We start from the raw sequence: 7,374 nt of genomic DNA on the forward strand, positions 1-7,374 counted from the left end.
GTGTCAGTGCACGTGCAGCTTCTAATCCTTCTTTGATGAACATTCGTGGTAGATAGTGAGTTTTCAGAATCTGGGTAATAAAATGAAAGAAAAAACAGTCCAGACTCAGTAAATGCATGGAAATGTCAGCTCTGTTGAATAAAGCTTTTTCTGTAGTTTTATCTGGTTGGAAATCTAGTACAGGAATCCAACTGTGGCTGTGATTGTCAATAGTTCCCTCTGGACCGGGCATGAGTAATTAGAAGCCATTTGATGTGGACTCCACAAAAATACAAATATTCTCATTGGAATAAGTCAAAATGGAAAGGCTTTAGCCAAATGTAAACTTAATTTGTTTTTTTTCCCAGATCCTCTGAGTTTTCAGTTTTGAGAGAAGGGGGTAAGGTGAGATGGGATTAAAATATCAAATAGGCTTTTGGGACGATTACAAAAGAAACAGGATTTTTATATGTCCTCTTCAGCAAACCAGAGTAGGCTGTGTCCGTTGGCAGCTGGTGAATGTGTGCTCTATGTTCTGACAGACAGAAGAATGAACTGCTTTATTACCTCTGCACTGGGCTGCCAATCATCATAGGTGTCCCTCGCACTGCTGCAAAAACAGCTTGACTATAATGTATTAAGATATATGGTTCCATGTGCACAGATATCCATTGTCATATTAATATTGTAACTTGCAGTGCCTACGGTATTCCTGCACTTAATAATGACATTCCTGTGTACAGAAAAGAGTTTGTATTCTGTCCTGCTGTCATTTTATCTCTTATCAAATCCACACCCTCCGATGTTTTTCACCTCTTTTGTGGGAGTTCAACCATCTCCACTACCCAGCTACTCCCAGTGTCACACTCTCAATCCAGCTCAAATCCCATCTGATCCCGTTTTATCACAAGAATCACACCAGAAAGAATCCTGGAGCCAGCTCCTATCTGATGGCCTTGGTTGTTGCCTCCTCTAACTTTCATTTCCAGTGTTGATAAGCATCAAATACTATATCCACCTCATCCTGTACAGCAAAATGAACTGTTTGTCAGTGAAATCCAAAATGACCCAATGATATCTCAGGGTCTTTATCAGCGGATGGAGTTTGCTCAGTTGTCATGGAGATTGACATGTTAACATGCAGGCTCAGTAGCTGTTCTGGTTTCATAGTACTTTTAGGACCTTTCGGCCATGTTGGCTTATAAGTTAAGCATAAAAGTACATTCTTCACTTTGGATATAGTAGTTTGACACAACAATCCCAACTTGGGGTCTACATACCAGCTAGCTAGCTCCAGAAAAAGCTAGTAACTGGACTATGAGTCCACACTGTGTAGCCCAATTATAATCTCCGCAACCCTATCTATCTATCTATCTATCTATCTATCTATCTATCTATCTATTTATCTATCTATCTATCTATCTATCTATCTAACTAACACACAGTATGTAACTTCTGCCGGTAAGGGTCTTTCAATAATAATTATAACAAAAGATGGCATTTTGGTGACAGTGTGAAGTACTGTGGGATCACAGAAGTTGTTGTCTTCACCACCATTGCCGTTACTGTAGTCAGCTTCTTCTGGTTAGGATTCTGTCAGTGTCAGTCATTCAGGAGGTTTTTATTTGGAGTCCAATTATCCGCAGAGGTCTCCAAAACAAACAAACCAAGTGATTATAACACTGAATAAAGCAGTTCCACATTAAAAGGTGGTGTTTAACTGATACTGCACAACAGACAGGGGACATCAGAGAGGGAGTGGGAGCTGAGACTCCCGTTGACCTATTGCTTCATTTGTTTCTGTGATAACTTATGATCCAGACACTTACTCCACACATATTACCAGCAGCCAAATTATCCGCAGAGATGTTCTCCTCTCCATACCTAAGAGCCCAGAGGATTAAAACCAGGAGAAACGCTAAAATAAAACAGATTTACTTGAAAAATCAGTAATTTTGCCAATTCTACAGAAAGTTTGGAGGGACTGGGATCTAAGCTGCCGAACAGTTGCTGGACTTGTTTCCCTGATAACTCAAGATCCAGACGTTTGATGACTAGAATCCGTCATCTGATAAAATCCGCATTTGAAAAAGATCTACAACGTATATCGTAATAATGTGACTTAAAATTGGATAAAAGGGCAATTTTGTCTCCTTCTGGCAGGCAACCACAGCGCTGATGAAAGCGCACAAGAGATATGACGTCAAATGAAATGGACTGTTACCATGATTAAAATCACAGATTTTGCTACGTTTGAAAATTGCTGGAAACCTTTCGGATAATGTAAGTACACAACTCAGCAAAATATATAACATAGGCCTCTAAACCCTATATTAAGCATGCCTTATTAGAAAGTGATACCAAATATACCTTGTTAAAAAAGGTTTACAACCTTGTGTATTTTTAACTTATGTATATATTTTTAAAGCCTGCAGCTACTTTGCTGTATTACTGGAAGCTGTTGTAGCCTCTGAAGCATCCACGGAGGGTAACATCACTCTCCTCAGGGGCCTGTACTTGCCCCGCTGTAGTGCTGTTGGCACAGGGGCAGTAAGGTGATCTACAGGCTATCAGCAGGCCATCAGTATCATCCAGGGTATCTGTGTCATCTCTGGCATGTTCCAACCCAGGAGCCAGATTCTGTCTTCATTTCCATTACTCCATCACGAAATCAAAGATAAAAGATAGCAGAATGCCCCAGACTACACAGCCCACCGACGGCGAGGAGAAGTGATCTCCTTCGTTTGAGTTCTGCAATTAAGCCTTTGTTTAATCTCTGGCTGCTCCGTGTGTTTTCCACATGTCACCCAAATTCCATAACAGCGTGGCTTTATGCTGCAGCATACCCTGCCAAGACTTATCATATCAGCATGCGACTGGAGGGAGCCAATGTGAGTTAAACTTCACATTTTCCGGCACGCTCGAACACAACTGCAGCTCAGTCAGTAAGTCAGTCACTCTTGTCAAATGGCACTGGTCTGGTCTTGCATAAAACAAAAACCTCGAAATCTTAGACAAGTATCAGAACAAGGCAGAACTCTGTCTAGCCTGCAACCCCCCCACACCCCCCCTCTCTCTTATACACACATACCCCACCCGCTGACCCCCACCACCATATGCCAAAAATTATCATACAAGTTTCTCTTTGTATCCATATTTAAAACATGATGGAGAAGAATTGAGCCTTTATATGAGGGGGAGGTTGTGTGTTTATCCAGCAGCGCCAGCACCAGGAAACAAGAGAAAGCCCCCATTGCTGCTGGTGGAAGTAGGAAAGGGTCGGAGACTGCGGGACTGGTGGGAGGAGAGGTGACTGGAGACGGAGAGAGAGAGAAAGAAACTCTTTGAGTGACAGTAATTTAGGAACCTGGACTTTTTACGATTTTCCTGCTTTTGGGAAAACACACAGACTTCTGGGTATAGCACTTGGGACCGAATCAAAGACGTCTCTTACCATCAAACGGTGTGTGTGTGTGTGTGTGTGTGTGTGTGTGTGTTGTAAGTTTGTTTGCATGTCCATCTATCTGTATAGCCTGCACATGTTTGCATGAGCAGTATGTACAGTAAGTAAACCAATCGCCAAACAAATCAAAAAAGTTAAAGTCATATACAGCATATCGAGAGTGCAGCTATTGTGCATATTTTTATTTATTTATTTATTTATTGGACAGGTTGGTGTAAACAGTTTCTAAACTTCCGGGGCATTTCCCATGGCAACAGTTGATTGACATTTGAGAGCCAGCGTTGCTAGGACAGTCCTGTATATACTAGAAACACTGATTCAAGATGTTTGTTTATTTGTTTTTTTCCCCACATAGAGGACAAGTTTAGTCAAGCCTCTATTCCAGGGGTCTCAAACTCAACTTAGATGGGGGCCGCTGGAAGTAGAGTCTGGGTGAGGCTTGGCCGCAAGTATTCAAAAAAAAAAAAGTACAACAGATCCAATCTTCTCAATCTTTATTATTAACAGTTCTTCACGTTTCAACCAAGTTTCAACCGTCGCTAATTCGCGCTGGACATTATGGTGCGTTCAAGTTGTGCTCGGAAGTCGGACTTTCTGAGCTCCGAGTTGGACATTTCAACTGGAAGTCTGAAATCCGAGTCGTTCCAATTTACAAGTTCCAACTTAACGGGAACGCACCATAACTTGACAACAAACGCAACACCGAAAGCTGTCATGAGCCTGCGCTATGGTAGCCCATAAGTGAAAAATAAAAGCCCAGGGCAAGCGCGGCTCGCCCAACAACTCGGCAAAAAGGTGCGCTTGAGGAAAAACGCGCGGGCCGCACTAACACTAAACTTTGATGTCAAGTAGGGGGCCACAAAATAACATCCCGCAGGCCGCAATTGGCCCGCGGGCCGCGAGTTTGAGACCCATGCTCTATTCCACTAACTTCTGTAACTCAATGCCATCTGTTTGGTTTTCTTTCACTGACATTTCAAAAATCTGAGGGAGATCGGTATCCACTACCTACTTACTATAAGAAGCTGACATTTTCATGATTTGAAAAGTTAAATAACAATTATTTTGTGAGCACAGAAAAAAAAATAAAAGTGCATAAGCATGTGTACTTGCATCACCATAACTTGATTTCATTCGTATCCATAAAACTCACCATCTTCTTCCTCTAATGCTGTTTTTTTTTTTTTTTTTTTCAACTTTCAAGGTGTAATCGTCAAAGTCATCCTCTCTGTTGCCAAATGCAGATACTGCATGGCCTTCATGGTGATGAGGTGGTTAGGATTTAGTGGTGCCAAGCTATTTGGATCATTCAGGTTGTCCGTCGTAAGAGGGCAGCTATTTACGATTGCCATAGCCCCATACAATAAAGGCCGTAGGGAAGCGTCACTGAGTCTACCAGGGGAGAGTGAGAGTGTAGAGTTGAGTACATTACATGCAGTCCTTATCTGTCGCTCCCCCACACCACCGGCATAACTTGCATGATGTACGTTCTGTGGAGCTGCATCCAACTCATTTTTGGCACCTACAAAACTGGTACCTTGGTCACACTTAAGTTGTCTGACTGAACCGGGCAATGTACGGGCAACGCAGACCATTGATGAAAGCATCCGTTAATAGATCATCAAACCTCTCAACATGAATGGTAGAAGAGCTAAGTCATGTAAATAGCAGGCAGGGCCGCCGGAGGATGTTTTAAACTGGAGGTGCTGTAGTGACAGGAGCATTTTACCCCAACCCATTTACAATACAACCCATAGAAATATAACATAGGCCTACAACAATACTACTGTTCACACACCACAAAAGCAGTAGCAGTAACAACAACAGCAGCCATGTCTATAAGAAAAGATCTCTGCAATGCTATTGCACAATAATAGCTCACAATAATGCCATAACATTGCAATACACATGTCCAAAAGCCCTTTGGGCATGGCACACAAGAACATATCCAAATACGCACATTTTTTTCAACAAAGGTATATCAGTGTGATGTTAAAAGTAATTGACAACTGAATATTAAACTGCTCGGCGGCAGCTTAAACCAAATAACTTACCTTGAACTGCAGACAATGTGCTCCAGTAGTTATAATAATCCAAATGTGGCATTCAGGACGGCCTGGGTCCAGCTCCTCGGGAAGGTGAAGGGGCACCAAAACAACCGGTTTCCCTCTGCTGCCTCTTCACACAAGCACAACACACAACCTGACCACACTCATAATGAATCCACTTTAGCTAACCAAATTGGTGTAACTGCACAGCTGAAAGTTTCTTTCCCAAAATGTCTGGCTGGAAAATTGAGGTTGGGTGGCTGGAGAGGCTCCTCAAGTCACTCCTAGCCTGACACCTGTTAGCAGCAGGCTCCTCAGTGGCGGCGGTGCTAATGCCGATACTCCGTCTATGAGGAGAAGTTACAACCAAACGAAAACAATGCTGGTGGAGCTGATCTCCTGCGAAGGCTGGACTTCATTTGCTCTCTCTTTAACTGGTGGCTTGCCAAAAAAAACTGCAATACGCTTTTCCTCCATTGTGATTTTATCCTTGATTAGCTATCAATGCTACAGCAGCCGGGGAGAGTTGACATGATCCGCCCTACACTGCCTCTGATTGGCTAATGATCGGTGGCTTCGCTGGTTGGATCGGTTAGGTTAAGGCATGAGGAGTGAGATTGGTTAGGGTCAAGGTGAGAGGTCATTCTGTGGCAGAGTAGAACTGGTCATGTCAACAATATAAGAACATTATGCTCTCGCCACTAGTTCCCACAGCCATGATAGCAGGTGATATCAGAGGCAGTAGAGAAACCGAGACGGTTCATTTCTGATTATTTCCTGTATCTGTGTCACGTGGGGTTTCTCCAGCTCCCTGCCCCTTTAGGAGACCAGCAGTAGGTCTGAGTGTATTCATTCCAATGGGAGTGAATGAGATCACAGAAAATTAACTTGATTCGAGACCTGCCTGTGTCTCAGTACCAGGCGCTCGCGAGATCCGGCAACTGCCGACATCGTTTGCAAACTGATAATCAGATGTTTAGATGGACCAGAGTTATTTTTGGATTGACTTACTTATACGTGAAACTATGGATTAAACTTTTAAACTTAAATAAAATTTGTTTCATTGCTTAACAATTGCTATTGTTGTATGTTGTCATTATTTAAGTATTTTGAAGGAGAAAACAGAGAGTAGTTGGAGGGAAAACCAAGAAAATACATGAAACCTATTAGTTTTGGCCAAATAAGTACACAAGAAAATATATCCTGATTTTTAAGCGAAAATTTATTTTAATTTCAGCTTGATTTTAAGGAAGTGAATTTGATTGAATTTGGCTAAACAACCCAAACTCATTCTTTTTTAATGTGTACCACATGAGGCTCACACCATGGCTGTAAACATTTTGTGTTATTAGACCCCGTGTCCTCAGGCACCACAAGATCTGGCGCTCTAGTAAAACTCGGTACCAGCATTTGACATCAGCATTAGACAGCAGCTGCATGCCATCTTCATACCTTTCCTGGCATTTCCTTTAATGATCTGTTTAGAAAGTAAGATCTTCAAGACTATTTTAGTGTCATCATAGCTGTGAAATTTTCTGCCAGAAAGTTATTGAGAAGGGAACAAAATGTAGGAATGCAAGGGTTTATAAATGGTTCTACTGATGGATCTGTGTTTTTGCCTGTGTCAAAACAGAGCCAGGACTGAATAGGCCTCCTCATGACCCTCTGGCCTCGGTTCCATGTTCAGGCAGCTCAGGAAGGCCTGAGGTTTGGAGGTTTCAAACCACAACGACCTTCTCGCTCCTTTCGCTTCATTTTTGGGCTTTTTTATTCCGAAATGAGACACTGGATAAATTACGTTGACTATGAAGGGCCCCCTTGTTCACTTAGAATAATAAAGAAAGGGTACCCTGGTGGAGAACTTTGCAGTAATTTCACTGGTAA

This window comes from Seriola lalandi, unplaced genomic scaffold (genome assembly GCF_002814215.2).
Source record: "Seriola lalandi dorsalis isolate HSWRI2012SDOR001 ecotype SW California unplaced genomic scaffold, Sedor1 jcf7180002052117, whole genome shotgun sequence".
In the NCBI taxonomy this organism is placed as follows: domain Eukaryota; kingdom Metazoa; phylum Chordata; class Actinopteri; order Carangiformes; family Carangidae; genus Seriola; species Seriola lalandi.